Here is a 17,500-nt window from a genome sequence, read left to right on the forward strand (position 1 = left end):
GTGGGTAAGATTGCAAGTAGGACAAGGGATGTGTGTGTGTGTGTGTGTGTGTGTGTGTGTGTGTGTGTGTGTGTGTGTGTGTGCACAATAACAATCAAGTATATTGAAAAAAGAGTTCTGGGCAAATGTATAAGTGAGCATGAAAAAGTTTGATAGGGGTTAGAAAGTGTTTTTGATTGAAGATATGAATGGAAAAGTAGGGAATGTGAAGGTGTATGGAGTAGTTGGTGAGTGGGGAGTGCCTACAAAAGTGGATGAGAATGGCAATGTTCTAGTGGACATCGATGCAGGGAAGGGGGTGGGGATAGGCAATACCCTCTTTAGGCACAAAACGATCCACATATGGTGAGTGATGAGAAGGGTGGGTGGTGAACTGAATGAATGGAAGGCAATGACTATCTGTGTGTAAATGACAGAAGGAGAAAAAGTGTAATGAATGCAAGAGCATACGGAGGTTGAGGGAGTGGACTTTCTGACCATCACTTGGTGGTGGTGAAAGTCAAGGTTCAAATGCAATGGAGGAATAGGAGGGAGGGACAAGAGGAAGTAGTTCATACAAGGAGGGTAGAAATGTTGCAAGAAGATGGAAAAATAGGCAGAATATAAGCGAGGAGTGGAGGAGCGATTGGGTAAATATGATCTAGAGCAGATGGGAGATGTGGAAGATGTGTGCAAGATGTTCACAGAAGAAAACTGTGCAGCATGTGAGGTGCTGTGTGTGTTAAGAGAAGACGAAAGGAGGTGCAAGGAACAGCGTGGTGGAATGATGAGGTGAGACAAATTGTGGCGCAAAAAGAAAAAAGCATCCAGTTAGTGGATGGGAAGCAGGGGCGTGGAGGATGTTGAGAGGCGGAAGAGAGAATTATATGCAGAAAGGAAGAGAGATGTGAAAGGATTGGTAAGAGAGAGAAAGAAGAGAGTAGACGAGGAATTTGAAAGGAATTTGAGTGTAAAAGTGGAGGGAATGTAAGAAAATGTTCTGGAACGGTGTAAAAGAGACTTATCTATCTATATACCTAGAGGCTGCTTCCCCCAAGGAAAGGGAGGTAGCCGAGACAGGACGACACACTCTCCCATTTACTCATCCATTTAAACATATTCATTCACAAAGAGACTTATACAGGGTGATAATGCGGTTAGTCAGGGAGTTAAAGAATAATAATGGTAGATTGCTCGTGGATAAGGGAAATAAGTGAGCAGATGGGAGAGAACACTGTAAGAGGACTGTTAAAAATAGATAATGAATGTAATGCGAGTATAGAAGTAGCTGGGAAATGACTGGGAGAAGTAGGGATGTGAGAAAAGAGTATGAAATTAGTAGGATGGAGGAAATAGTGGATGCAATGAAGAAAGTCAAAATGGGGAAGGCCCCAGGAACTGATGAAGTGCGGTGAAATGATGAACCATGAGGGGAGAGGTAGTAGTAGAATGGGTATGGAGGATATGCAGATTGGCATGGGAGGAACGTAGAGCCCCGGAGGATTGGAATTCAGGTATTATTATTCCCCTGTAGGAAAGGAAAGGGGGAAAACGAAGTGTGTGGTAATCAACAGGGCACTTCTTGTCTTCTTAGTGTAATAGGATATTGACAGAGTTAAGAAAACAGAGGAATTAGTTGGAGAAAAACAGGAGGTTTTAGGAAGGGAAGCAGTTGTGTAGATCAGATATTCATCCTTAGGTCTTTGCTGAAAAGTCTGTAGCGAAGGGAAAGAAGTTGTATGAGGCCTTCATGGCTTTGGAGAAAGCATATGACAGGGTGGACAGACAAGGAATGTGGAAAATATTGGGAATATATGGAGTAAATAGGAAGTTGTTGAATGACGTGAGGAGTATGTATCAGGGTGCTAAGGCTGCAGTGCGGGTGGACAGTAAACTAAGTGAATTTTTCTATTTGAAGGTTGGTTTGAAACATGGATGTCATGTCCCCATGGTTTTCAATCAGTATATGGATGGGGTTATAAAAGAGACAAAGGTAGGGCAACAGATGTTGGAGTGGTCCTAATGAGAGAGGATAGCGTTTGGAAACTCCCTGTACTGTTGTTTGCAGATACTGTGTTGTTAAATGAAAGGGAACTGTAAGGTTTGGTGAATGAGTTTGGAAGAGTGTGTAAGAAATGGAATCTAAAGATCAGTGTAGGAAAGAGTAAAGTTATGGTCATCGAAAGAAATGAAGTCAATGGATGGACAGTGAAGTTGGATGATGAGGAAATGGAAAATGTGAGTGGGTTTAAGTATCTGGGTAGTGTGATGAGTTGAGGAGACCGGGTCTAGTTGTTACACGTCCAGGTTGTTACTCGCTCAATAACTCCATAATTAGTCTATAGATGAGGGAGTGGTCGTTGCCATGTTATGCAGCATTCATGCAAAGGTAAAGCCTGAAGTGACAACTTGAAGGTGTTGCTTGAGTACGAGCTAAGGGAAAAAAATAGATTTTTTAACTGTCTATTTATTTTCCCATGTTCAAAGTTATTTTGCCATATGAGTCACCTGGTGTGTGGATCCATATATGTGAAAAGGCTATGAAATTAGCAAAGGTTTATGGTGGTGGCGTTATTTTATAAATATAAAATGGCCAGGTGTACAGAACACCAGTGTTGGGTTTTGTTGTTATGGGTTAGTTTTTACAGTATCAATTAACCCCATTCGAGAACAACTGTACTAAATTATGCCAATATTCTCAGGTAATCACTTCAACCATGCCTGGAATTACCCATGGAAAACAGACTGTCATGGAGGCAGCAGTCAAACGAGTTATGGAAAATAATCATATAAAATGTTGCAGATCAGTACAGTGTAATGTAAAAGTAATATAGCGGATAATGAACTGTATTGGTAAAGGTAATATTTATGTTAATCTAGGCGGTGTCTGTGTTTATCTATCAGTTTATCTGTCAGTCTATCATCTATCTCTCTATCTATTTACCTAATATATCTAACTATATCTATCTGTCTGTCTCAAACTATCAATTTATTCCTTGATCTGTATATCTATATCACTCAATCAGTCTGTCTATACAAATCAAGCTAGTTATGTATATATCTCTGTCTCTATCTATCTATAAATAGTGAAAATGGAACAAGTGAGTGATTCAGTGAGTGCTGGTGACGGTGGGGGAGTAAGTGAATGATAGTTGCACAACTGAATGTTTCAGTTACTGACAAAGGTTGTGATGAATGACTGAATGCATGATAGTAATATAATTTAATTTTACTTACACTACATCCAATATGCCACTACGCCTGTATTCACATGTTAATGACAATATAATAATTATAGACATATTTGAGTTCTATAACATGCATATCAATTACCCCGGGGTGTCTAACGAGTTGCCCCGTATCTGGGGTAAATTGTGACGAATGACATGCCATCATAAACCTTTAAATAACCATATGACAAAATGCCTTCGTTTGTTTTGTCTATATCTATAACAAAAGGGCATTTTTTCCTGCTCCCAGACAAAAATTCATTATATTATACCATTAACTTATGATGCAATGAGAAAAAATAACAACAAAATGTCACAACTAGACCCGGTCTCCCCTGTGGAGGGAAGTTTGGAGGGTGAAGTGCTTGAAAGGGTACAACAAGGAAGAAAGGTTGCTGGTTCTTTGAAAGCAGTGATAAGAAACAGGGAAGTGAGCTTGGGAGTGAAAAAAAAAAAGTCGCTGCATTACAGTATTGTGATACAAACTCTAACATATGGAGGTTAAGCGTGGACCTTGTTGGAAGGACACAAGTCAAGAGTGAAAGCAGTGGAAATAAGTTATATGAAAGGAGTCTGTGGAGTTGCATGGAGAGACAAACTGACAAATAAGGAAGTGAGGGAGAGTTGTGGTGTGGATGTGGATGTGATGGAAAGAGTTAGGGCTGATTTGACCATGTGGAGAGGATGGAGAGCGAGATACTAACGAGGAGAGTATGTGAGTGAGGTGAAGACAGGGGGAGAGGGAGGGGGAGGCCAAGGATGAGATGGAGAAATAGAGTGGAGAGACATATGAGAGAGGAGGGTGTGAGTCGAGCAAATTAGTGATATGACGGGGGACAGGGCGACATGGAGGCGATCTACATGTGGCCACCCCTTACGGGATTTTGGCGTCTGGCAACAGATAGATAGAGAAGAGAATCACCCAACAGGACAATATGTTAATTGGCAGGGGTACTTGGCCAGGTCATCTTGAACAGCTTGTAACTGATGTAGACTAACCTATGTGGAATAGCCCAGGTTAAACGAAAGATACAGAGATTCTATTTGAGATCAGTTATATGAAGACCAAGATATCAGGGAAAGACTGAAGGTCAAGGTCAATCCAATGTCAACTGAAACAGTTTTGATCTGATTTGAACCAATGTTGGTGGAAGGATTTAAATTACGGCAAGAATGAACTAATTTGGTTTTGAGAGTAATCTGCCGATCATAGTCGCAGAGCAAAGTGAAATATTCGGTCCTAAGACTGGTTGGTGGGTGTGGGTATTGCACTCCTTTTTTTTTGTTTGTTTGCTTGTTTTTCTCCTGTCGACTGACTTCATTTCAACTCAGATACTGGGAGTCATGTAGGTCAGACAAGGCCTGCAATATCCATTTCAGTACTGTAACTCCTCCCAAATGCTTTTAAAAATTGTGCATCATTAGCTAGAATTAAATGTAAAAACCGTTACCACAGCGAAAGCTTTATCATTATCTTGCAGCCCTTCCGAAGGAGGAAGGACCAGTGATTGTCTAAATGAGGGAAGACCTCTCCTATAGCCACTAGAATCATCTGGCGTTATGTAAAATGAAATATAGAAGTCGCTGTCACAGTGAAAGGGTTAACATCTTCCTGCATCCCTTGCAAAACCGCGCCTGTGAGTGACAGAGACTATATGTCAAATTAATGGAAGGGAGGGAGTGGATGAGAGGGGAAGAGAAGTCAGAGTGAACAGAACGTAATATTTCATTCACCATACACAGAATCCTTTTACCGCTGCATGTAGAAAAGACTGAGGGAGACAGTTGGGAAAGGCAAAGGCAGGACTGTGGTTTCTCCGCTGGGATGGTGGTAATAAAATTTTATATAATTATTTCCCGGGGAAAAAATAGTAATTATCGTTGCATTTCCTTTCCTATAAAACGTGAAACATCTTACAAAAATAACAAAAATAATGAAAGTAAAATTTTTCTAATAAAATATATTCGCATGTATTGATTACGCACACTCATTCACATCCTGGCACACAGTCCCTCCTTGAATCAAACATAGGTATATGTTCAGCTTTTGTTCATCACTGTCAATTTCTCTGGTGTGCTTTTTGCCACTGTTGGAAGACTTCCTGGGATCCTTTCCAACTTTTTTGTTGCAGATCTTTCATTAAGGTATAATAGAACAAAGGGGAGTACTTCCTTAGCTTCTAGCATCGTCCAATACCCCATCTACCTGAAAAGGAAGTGACCTAACCATGCTTAGCATAACTTAACGATCCTAACCTGTCCTAACTTAGCCTAATTTTAATGAAGATGCGATAGCAGACAGAAATAAGATTAACTCCTTCAAGGAACTTGGTAGTCTGATGAACAAGAACTAAAACGTAGTAATTAAGTGCTGGACAAGTTAGTGGAGGAGGAGGAAAAAGGCAGTGGAGGAGGTTTGCAGGTACATTGGCCAAACAGTGCCCAAGGATCCTGTGTGGAGGAATTTGATGGAAGGGTACCTAGCAAAATGCCGCCCCTCCGTATCGGTTCATCATCACGAAGCTCATTGGTCTGTCCTCTGAGGTACCTCCTTCTATCAGCCTTCGAAAATGCCAATGCTAATCCTTTCTAAGGAACCCTGGACACCAGTGAGTTCATAGCTGTGAAAAGGAGCAGAAGGTGAACATGGAAGTAAAGGGGCTGCAACCAAGACAGCACTGTTTCCCACACTAGTGGATGGAAATGAGGGTTGAAATGTCCGGGGAAAAGCCAAAGCCAGTTGCAGAAATGAGACTTAGTTATCACAAAATTGTTATAAGCTCAGTTATCTAATGCGTGCTGTCAGGTGACATTAACTGGATAATTATATCAGAGCTGTTCTGATTGTTATGACTCTTATCACTTGCTCTCAGCTGAATTAAGTCGTATTAAGCCATTGTGAACAGAAATTAGTGATATTCCAGCCATGGGAGGACTAATGGAAACAGGGTATTCTTGGGCTCGTATATTCACTTTCAGCCAAGCAACCTGGTGTGGCATTAGCTGAAATATAATACCAGAATTACCCTGAGATACCCGGAGCTAATTACTGTGCGCTTTAACATTTTAGGTAGCCAAGAGCAGCACACCAGGTACTGTATGATTATGTACAGTACTTTTTGGCATTTCGCAAAACTCGCAACCTTGCTGGTCCTGTAGTTAGCACAAGATTTTAACTTACTCTTCCTCATTGGCTGTCATGTCTCACCACACGTCCACCATTTTTCCTGGAGTGGTGGAAGAGACAAGATGTATGTGGCTACTGACTTTCCTGCATCATTAATTGTATAACTGATGTGTTGTGGGGCAATAATATATGAAGTACATGAGAAATTTATTCAGAAAACGTACTTACATAACTCTGTAATAATTTTTTACGAATGTTATGTAATTTTCAAGGCTCTCTGTGCAAAAAATGGGTGTTGTAATGAAAGAAACCATGATCTAATTCTTATTTTTTTAATACATGGTAGTATTTTTAATAGTTATATTTGAACTAGTACCTCATAAAAATATTCAGAGAACTTATTTCGTGGTGCCTACATGATTATTAAGCAAATTTAATGCACTGAAAGTAATTGCATAACGAAATTTGTGCCTGTTGCTTGACTCTGTAAAGTAAGCTAACATTAAAGAAAGTTCTAAGCAAACTACAGATTCCAGGAAATCATTTGTATAGCGTAAGTAAAAGCATAATTTTTTTTTCTTCAGTGTTAAGTATTTTATTGTATTATAAGGCTAGAGATGGTTTTGAAAGACTCGATAAATCCCTATGAGACATGACAGCCAGATGCCACATACCCTGTCCTAAAGAGGCTAAACATCAGCAGGTGCTTCCATTGTTTCACTGCACCATGGTGCTTTTAAACACGCTTCCCTTTTCTTCGTCTCCCTCACACCTCTTATGCCCAGTGATCGGTGTCTTTTAACCACTATAAAGATTTTTTTTTTTCACTTTTACAATTGTTTCCCGAGACTTTTTCTTTAAAGATTAGGAGAGATTTTTTGAACTGGATGAGTCACACATCGCATTCATTCAGTCCACCATCAGGTTCCATAGTGAATAATATAATAGGCTAGGAGCAAAGAGTGAAGTATAAACGACGTCCTCCAATTAAAGTGTTTAACATTCTCAGTGTTTCTCTGTGTCATCTATTTATTCTTCATCATGCCTTCCTAAATTCTCTTGAAGGATTTCTCAGCGTCATTCATGGATTCGTTTCTTAAAACTTAATTGATCTGAAAATATGGCCTTCAACATGATGTCTAATTCTAGGATGTCGTCTGTCTTTAACTAAACTGCCATCTAATGTTAGTAGGTGATCTTTCAGTTTACGCTGCACTCGTGTAACTTTTTTTATTTATATGTATTTTTTTAACAAATGGCAGACGCTGGGCAATGATTTGAATGTTCCTTTTTTTAGGCTCTTTAGCGTGCCACACACATTCGTATGTCACCACTTCGCCTTATTCATCGGTGAATAAGGCGAAGTGGTGACATACGAATGTGTGTGGCACGCTAAAGAGCCTAAAAAGGAACATTCAAATCACTTGCCCAGCGTCTGCCATTTGTTAAAAAATACATATAAATAAAAAGTTACACGAGTGCAGCGTAAACTGAAAGATCACCTACTAACATTAGATGGCAGTTTAGTTAAAGACAGACGACATCCTAGGAATTAGACATCATGTTGAAGGCCATATTTTCAGATCAATTAAGTTTTAAGAAACGAATCCATGAATGACGCTGAGAAATCCTTCAAGAGAATTTAGGAAGGCATGATGAAGAATAAATAGATGACACAGAGAAACACTGAGAATGTTAAACACTTTAATTGGAGGACGTCGTTTATACTTCACTCTTTGCTCCTAGCCTATTATATTATTCACTATGGAACCTGATGGTGGACTGAATGAATGCGATGTGTGACTCATCCAGTTCAAAAAATCTCTCCTAATCTTTTAAAGAAAAAGTCTCGGGAAACAATTGTAAAAAGTGAAAAAAAAATCTTTATAGTGGTTAAAAGACACCGATCACTGGGCATAAGAGGTGTGAGGGAGACGAAGAAAAGGGAAGCGTGTTTAAAAGCACCATGGTGCAGTGAAACAATGGAAGCACCTGCTGATGTTTAGCCTCTTTAGGACAGGGTATGTGGCATCTGGCTGTCATGTCTCATAGGGATTTATCGAGTCTTTCAAAACCATCTCTAGCCTTATAATACAATAAAATACTTAACACTGAAGAAAAAAAAATTATGCTTTTACTTACGCTATACAAATGATTTCCTGGAATCTGTAGTTTGCTTAGAACTTTCTTTAATGTTAGCTTACTTTACAGAGTCAAGCAACAGGCACAAATTTCGTTATGCAATTACTTTCAGTGCATTAAATTTGCTTAATATCATGTAGGCACCACGAAAATAAGTTCTCTGAATATTTTTATGAGGTACTAGTTCAAATATAACTATTAAAAATACTACCATGTATTAAAAAAATAAGAATTAGATCATGGTTTCTTTCATTACAACACCCATTTTTTGCACAGAGAGCCTTGAAAATTACATAACATTCGTAAAAAATTATTACAGAGTTATGTAAGTACGTTTTCTGAATAAATTTCTCATGTACTTCATATATTATTGCCCCACAACACATCAGTTATACAATTAATGATGCAGGAAAGTCAGTAGCCACATACATCTTGTCTCTTCCACCACTCCAGGAAAAATGGTGGACGTGTGGTGAGACATGACAGCCAATGAGGAAGAGTAAGTTAAAATCTTGTGCTAACTACAGGACCAGCAAGGTTGCGAGTTTTGCGAAATGCCAAAAAGTACTGTACATAATCATACAGTACCTGGTGTGCTGCTCTTGGCTACCTAAAATGTTAAAGCGCACAGTAATTAGCTCCGGGTATCTCAGGGTAATTCTGGTATTATATTTCAGCTAATGCCACACCAGGTTGCTTGGCTGAAAGTGAATATACGAGCCCAAGAATACCCTGTTTCCATTAGTCCTCCCATGGCTGGAATATCACTAATTTCTGTTCACAATGGCTTAATACGACTTAATTCAGCTGAGAGCAAGTGATAAGAGTCATAACAATCAGAACAGCTCTGATATAATTATCCAGTTAATGTCACCTGACAGCACGCATTAGATAACTGAGCTTATAATAATTTTGTGATAACTAAGTCTCATTTCTGCAACTGACTTTTGCTCTTCCCCGGACATTTCAACCCTCATTTCCAACCACTAGTGTAGGAAACACAGTGCTGTCTTGGTTGCAGCCCCTTTACTTCCATGTTCACCTTCTGCTCCTTTCCACAGCTATGAACTCACTGGTGTCCAGGGTTCCTTAGAAAGGATTAGCATTGGCATATTCAAAGGTTGATAGAGGGAGGTACCTCAGGGGACAGACCAATGAGCTTCGTGATGATGAGCCGATACGGAGGGGCGGCATTTTGCTAGGTACCCTTCCATCAAATTCCTCCACACAGGATCCTTGGGCACTGTTTGGCCAATGTACCTGCAAACCTCCTCCACTGCCTTTTTCCTTCTCCTCCACTAACTTGTCCAGCACTTAATTACTACGTTTTAGTTCTTGTTCATCAGACTACCAAGTTCCTTGAAGGAGTTAATCTTATTTCTGTCTGCTATCGCATCTTCATTAAAATTAGGCTAAGTTAGGACAGGTTAGGATCGTTAAGTTTCGCTAAGCTTGGTTAGGTCACTTCCTTTTCAGGTAGATGGGGTATTGGACGATGCTAGAAGCTGAGGAAGTACTCCCCTTTGTTCTATTATACCTTAATGAAAGATCTGCAACAAAAAAGTTGGAAAGGATCCCAGGAAGTCTTCCAACAGTGGCAAAAAGCACACCAGAGAAATTGACAATGATGAACAAAAGCTGAACATATACATATGTTTGATTCATGGAGGGACTGTGTGCCAGGATGTGAATGAGTGTGCGTAATCAATACATGCGAATATATTTTATTAGAAAAATTTTACTTTCATTATTTTTGTAATTTTTTGTAAGATGTTTCACGTTTTATAGGAAAGGAAATGCAACGATAATTACTATTTTTTTCCCCGGGAAATAATTATATAAAATTTTATTACCACCATCCCAGCGGAGAAACCACAGTCCTGCCTTTGCCTTTCCCAACTGTCTCCCTCAGTCTTTTCTCCATGCAGCGGTAAAAGGATTCTGTGTATGGTGAATGAAATATTACGTTCTGTTCACTCTGACTTCTCTTCCCCTCTCATCCACTCCCTCCCTTCCATTAATTTGACATATAGTCTCTGTCACTCACAGGCGCGGTTTTGCAAGGGATGCAGGAAGATGTTAACCCTTTCACTGTGACAGCGACTTCTATATTTCATTTTACATAACGCCAGATGATTCTAGTGGCTATAGGAGAGGTCTTCCCTCATTTAGACAATCACTGGTCCTTCCTCCTTCGGAAGGGCTGCAAGATAATGATAAAGCTTTCGCTGTGGTAACGGTTTTTACATTTAATTCTAGCTAATGATGCACAATTTTTAAAAGCATTTGGGAGGAGTTACAGTACTGAAATGGATATTGCAGGCCTTGTCTGACCTACATGGCTCCCAGTATCTGAGTTGAAATGAAGTCAGTCGACAGGAGAAAAACAAACAAACAAACAAAAAAAAAGGAGTGCAATACCCACACCCACCAACCAGTCTTAGGACCGAATATTTCACTTTGCTCTGCGACTATGATCGGCAGATTACTCTCAAAACCAAATTAGTTCATTCTTGCCGTAATTTAAATCCTTCCACCAACATTGGTTCAAATCAGATCAAAACTGTTTCAGTTGACATTGGATTGACCTTGACCTTCAGTCTTTCCCTGATATCTTGGTCTTCAAATAACTAATTTCAAATAGAATCTCTGTATCTTTCCTTTAACCTGGGCTATTCCACATAGGTTAGTCTACATCAGTTACAAGCTGTTCAAGATGACCTGGCCAAGTACCCCTTCCAATTAACATATTGTCCTCAAGAACAAAAGGTCAACCTGTTGGGTGATTCTCTTCTCTATCTATCTGTTGCAAGACGCCAAAATCCCGTAAGGGGTGGCCACATGTAGATCGCCTCCATGTCGCCCCGTCCCCCGTCATTTCACTAATTTGCTTGACTCACACCCTCCTCTCTCATATGCCTCTCCACTCTATTTCTCCATCTCATCCTTGGCCTCCCCCTCCCTCTCCCCCTCTCTTCACCTCACTCACATACTCTCCTCGTTAGTATCTCGCTCTCCATCCTCTCCACATGGTCAAATCAGCCCTAACTCTTTCCATCACATCCACATCCACACCACAACGCTCCCTCACTTCCTTATTTGTCAGTTTGTCTCTCCATGCAACTCCACAGGCTCCTTCCAAATAACTTATTTCCACTGCTTTCAGTCTTGACTTGTGTCCTTCCAACAAGGTCCACGCTTAACTTCCATATGTTAGAGTTTGTATCACAATACTGTAATACAGCGACTTTTTTTGGTTTTTACACTCCCAAGCTCACTTCCCTGTTTCTTATCACTGCCTTCAAAGAACCAGCAACCTTTCTTCCTTGTTGTACCCTTTCAAGTACTTCACCCTCCAAACTTCCCTCCCCAGGGGAGACCGGGTCTAGTTGTGACATTTTGTTGTTATTTTTTCCCATTGCTTCATAAGTTAATGGTATAATATAATGATTTTTTGTCTGGGAGCAGGAAAAAAAATGCCCTTCTGTTATAAATATAGACAAAACAAACGAAGGCATTTTGTCATATGGTTATTTAAAAGTTTATGATGGCATGTCATTCGTCACAATTTACCCCAGATACAGGGCAACTTGTGAGGCACCCCGGGGTAATTGATATGCATGTTATAGAACTCAAGTATGTCTATAATTATTATATTGTCAATAACACGTGAATACAGGGGTAGTGGCATATGGGATGTAGTGTAAGTAAAATTAAATTATATTACTATCATGCATTCAGTCATTTATCACAACCTTTGTCAGTAACTGAAACATTCAGTTAGGCAACTATCATTCAGTTACTCCCCCACCGTCACCAGCACTCACTGAATCACTCACTTGTTCCATTTTCACTATTTATAGATAGATAGAGACAGAGATATATACATAACTAGCTTGATTTGAATAGACAGACTGATTGAGTGATATAGATATACAGATCAAGGAATAACTTGATGGTTTGAGACAGACAGATAGATATAGTTAGATATATTAGATAAATAGATAGAGAGATAGATGATAGACTGACAGATAAACTGACAGATAAACACAGACACCGCCTAGATCAACATAAATATTACCTTTACCAATACAGTTCATTATCCACTATATTACTTTTACATTACACTGTACTGATCTGCAACATTTTATATGAATATTTTCCATAACTCGTTTGACTGCTGCCTCCATGACAGTCTGTTTTCCATGGCTAATTCCAGGCATGGTTGAGGTGATTACCTGAGAATATTGGCATAATTTAGTACAGTTGTTCTCGAATGGGGTTAATTGATACTGTAAAAACTAACCCATAACAACAAAACCCAACACTGGTGTTCTGTACACCTGGCCATTTTATATTTATAAAATAACGCCACCACCATAAACCTTTGCTAATTTCATAGCCTTTTCACATATATGGATCCACACACCAGGTGACTCAGCTGCATCAACATGTGACTTTCATATGGCAAAATAACTTTGAACAAGGAAAAAAAATTGACAGTTAAAAAATCTATTTTTTTCCCTTAGCTCGTACTCAAGCAACACCTTCAAGTTGTCACTTCAGGCTATACCTTTGCATGAATGCTGCATAACATGGCAACGACCACTTCCTGATCTATAGACTAATTATGTAGATATTGAGCGTGTAACAACCTGGACGTGTAACAACTAGACCCGGTCTCCTCGACTCATCACACTACCCAGGTACTTAAACCCACTCACATTTTCCAATTCCTATTCATCCAACTTCACTGTCCATCCATTGACTTCATTTCTTTCGATGACCATAACTTTACTCATTCCTACACTGATCTTTAGATTCCATTTCTTAAACACTCTTCCAAACTCATTCACCAAACCTTGCAGTTCCCTTTCATTTAACAACACAGTATCTGCAAACAACAGTACAGGGAGTTTCCAAACGCTATCATCTCTCATTAGGACCACTCCAACATCTGTTGCCCTACCTTTTGTCTCTTTTATAACCCCATCCATATACTGATTGAAAAACCATGGGGACATGACATCCATGTTTCAAACCAACCTTCAAATAGAAAAATTCACTTAGTTCACTGTCCACCCGCACTGCAGCCTTAGCACCCTGATACATACTCCTCACGTCATTCAACAACTTCCTATTTACTCCATATATTCTCAATATTTTCCACATTCCTTGTCTGTCCACCCTGTCATATGCTTTCTCCAAAGCCATGAAGGCCTCATACAACTTCTTTCCCTTCGCTACAGACTTTTCAGCAAAAGATCTAAGGATGAATATCTGATCTACACAACTGCTTTCCTTCCTAAAACCTCCCTGTTTTTCTCCAACTAATTCCTCTATTTTCTTAACTCTGTCAATATCCTATTACACTAAGAAGACAAGAAGTGCCCCGTTGATTACCACACACTTCGTTTTCCCCCTTTCCTTTCTACAGGGGAATAATAATACCTGAATTCCAATCCTCTGGGGCTCTACGTTCCTCCCATGCCAATCTGCATATCCTCCATACCCATTCTACTACTGCCTCTCCCCCATGGTTCATCATTTCACCGCACTTCATCAGTTCCTGGGGCCTTCACCATTTTGACTTTCTTCATTGCATCCACTATCTCCATCCTACTAATTTCATACTCTTTTCTCACATCCCTACTTCTCCCAGTCATTTCCCAGCTACTTTTACTCGCATTACATTCATTATCTATTTTTAACAGTCCCTGACAGTGTTCTCTCCATCTGCTCACTTATTTCTCTTATCCACTAGCAATCTACCATTTTTATCTTTCACTCCCTGACTAACCGCAGTATCGCCCTGTATAAGTCTCTTTACACCGTTCCAGAACATTTTCTTACATTCCCTCCACTTTACACTCAAATTCCTTCCAAATTCCTCGTCTTCTCTCTTCTTTCTCTCTCTTACCAATCCTTTCACATCTCTCTTCCTTTCTGTATATAATTCTCTCTTCCGCCCCTCAACATCCTCCACGCCCCTGCTTCCCATCCACTAACTGGATGCTTTTTTCTTTTTGTGCCACAATTTGTCTCACCTCATCATTCCACCACACTGTTCATTGCACCTCCTTTCGTCTTCTCTTAACACACACAGCACCTCACATGCTGCACAGTTTTCTTCAGTGAACATCTTGCACACATCTTCCACATCTCCCATCTGCTCTAGATCATATTTACCCAATCGCTCCTCCACTCCTCGCTTATAATCTGCCTATTTTTCCATCTTCTTGCAACATTTCTACCCTCCTTGTATGAACTACTTCCTCTTGTCCCTCCCTCCTATTCCTCCATTGCATTTGAACCTTGACTTTCACCACCACCAAGTGATGGTCAGAAAGTCCACTCCCTCAACCTCTGTATGCTCTTGCATTCATTACACTTTTTCTCCTTCTATCATTTACACAAAGATAGTCATTGCTTTCCGTTCATTGAGTTCACCACCCACCCTTCTCATCACTCACCACGGATATATGTGGATCGTTTTGTGCCTAAAGAGGGTATTGCCTATCCCCACCCCCTTCCCTGCACCGATGCCCACTAGAACATTGCCATTCTCATCCACTTTTGTAGGCACTCCCCACTCACCAACTACTCCATCCACCTTCACATTCCCTACTTTTCCATTCATATCTTCAATCAAAAACACTTTCTAACCCCTATCAAACTTTTTCATGCACACTTCTACATTTGCCCAGAACTCTTCTTTCAATCTACTTGCATGATCTTGTGCACACACACACACACACACACACACACACACACACACACACACACACACACACACACATCCCTTGTCCTACTTGCAATCTTACCCACACAGTTCTTGCGCCAACTGATCCATAGTCTCCTATATTCTCCTTCCATCTCTTGAACACAGCAATATATACTCCTTCGTTTGCTCTCTCACTCTCACCTACTCCCGCACAAATACCTCATCCATTCACCCACTCTCTCACCCTCTCACCTCACCATTTAGGCTCAGTTATTCCACATATGTCCATTTTTGCACCCTCAAGCATCTGGACAGTCTCTCTCATTTTCCCCCTCATCATTCACACCCCATACATTCCACATCGCAATCAGTACCGTGTCCTTTGTTCGGTCCTTAGTCGTCACCTGTTGGTCAGTCCTTGTCCGAGGCTTTTTGTTTGAATTTTTAGTCAGTTGTTTTCCGGGGAGTAGCACTATCCGTCCGCCAACCCACTTGTTGACCGTAGGGAACATGTGTTGGTAGGTTATAAGATTACCACTCATCGTTGTAAATGATTTCCTGGATTACAGAAAATCATTTGGCTTCCCACTAAGTGTAGAGCTACCCTAAAATTGAGTACCGCTACGCTAAGTGGGTTGATGATGGGCGCCCCCATCTACCACCAAATTATATCTAAACCAGATAAAGCTACAATGTTTTTCTTTATTTCCTTCTCATACGACATATGAGTCGATCTTTTATTTACCTGTTAACTTGACAAGTACCTTATCCTTCTTAAAATTGAATCCCTCGTATTTATCTGACCTTTGACCCCTCCCATCAAATTTTGTTCAAATTAGAACAAAATGGGTTTGCCCACTGACCCTGACTTCGGACCTTTTCCTGTATGCTTGAATTTTGAATGCTTTCAAAACAGAATTTTACTTCTGTGCTAACCTGAAGCCTTCCACAAAGTTTACACTGGATGAAAACTGTTTAAGGCGGCCATCCCATGTTGTCTTAACCTTTGACCTACTTTTTGCAAAATTAATAGGGCAGTCCCTTGGTTGATCATCAGCTCGCCCACCATTTTGTTACATGTAAAATCTAAACTGTTTTAGTTGCTTTGTAAATGCACTGAAACACGAATAAAAATTGTCCTTCCCTAGCGACCATAACCTTTAACAGATTATTTTCATTATTAGATCCCTATGTTTTTCCACTACCCCTAACACTTCCACTGTGATTGACTGAAATCAGATAAAAACTATTTACATTGCTCTTGCCCCGTGACCTTAGTTTTTTATCATTTCGTGAAACCTTGACACTAAACTGATGCTTAAAATCTATTCCTTTTTATCCTCACCCTGTCCTCAACCGTTCCATAATGTTTGGTCCAAACGGGATAGCAACTGCATACGTTAACATTATCCTGTGACCTAGACCTTTTAGAGCTTTTGCAAAAAAAATAAATAAATAAATAAAAATAAAAATTGGTGACCCTCGATCTTTCCAGTATGTTTCGTTGAAATCGAATTAAATTTGTGTGAGGTACTTTTATACACACACACACACACACACACACACACACACACACACACATACGGGTCTCTGACCTTGTCCTGTGGCCTTAACCTTGTCCGAGTGTTCTATAAAAAAAAAAAAAAAAAAAAAAAAACAGGCTCACTTTATTGTTGCCTTGCCCTCGTCGTTTCCTCCAAGTCTGATCAAAATTGCATGAAAAATGTCAAAACTGGTTTTGTGAAGTTTACATTTGATCTGGTCATGTAAAATTAAACTGTGACTTTTGTTGTGAAGATAAGTAAGTGTATAAATATGGAAATAAATATAAATAAATAATATTAAATATTAATAAAGGAAAAAGCTTTGTTCTTTTGCTGACACTCGACCATTCTGTTAAGTTTGGGTAAACTCAGACAAAAACTGTTTGAGTTATTTTGTCACACACACACACACACACACACACACACACATATGCCGCTCAGATAATTCCGGCAACACACGGTTTCGCATCGCGATCACCATCGTAAAAATATGTGATTGAAGAATTTAACCCCTTCATTCATGTTACTGCCAGGGAACTCGAGTGAATTTAGGAGACTCCCCAAATGTGAGGAAATACAGTAGATGGACCATTCCTTGAATGGCGTGTCAAAAGACGACTCCCCCAAAGTGTACCACTTTTTTTTTTAGATAAAATAAAAAAAGAAAAGGAATACTCAGAGAAAGCAACGTCCGCAGCCATCAACTGATCTTGAGAGTGGACTGTTTGACTGTGCCCTGCGACTTTGACCTTCA

Source organism: Coenobita brevimanus, chromosome 79 (assembly GCF_032717465.1).
Source record: "Coenobita brevimanus isolate Jiangsu-jjx chromosome 79, ASM3271746v2, whole genome shotgun sequence".
NCBI classification, from domain to species: Eukaryota; Metazoa; Arthropoda; class Malacostraca; order Decapoda; family Coenobitidae; genus Coenobita; species Coenobita brevimanus.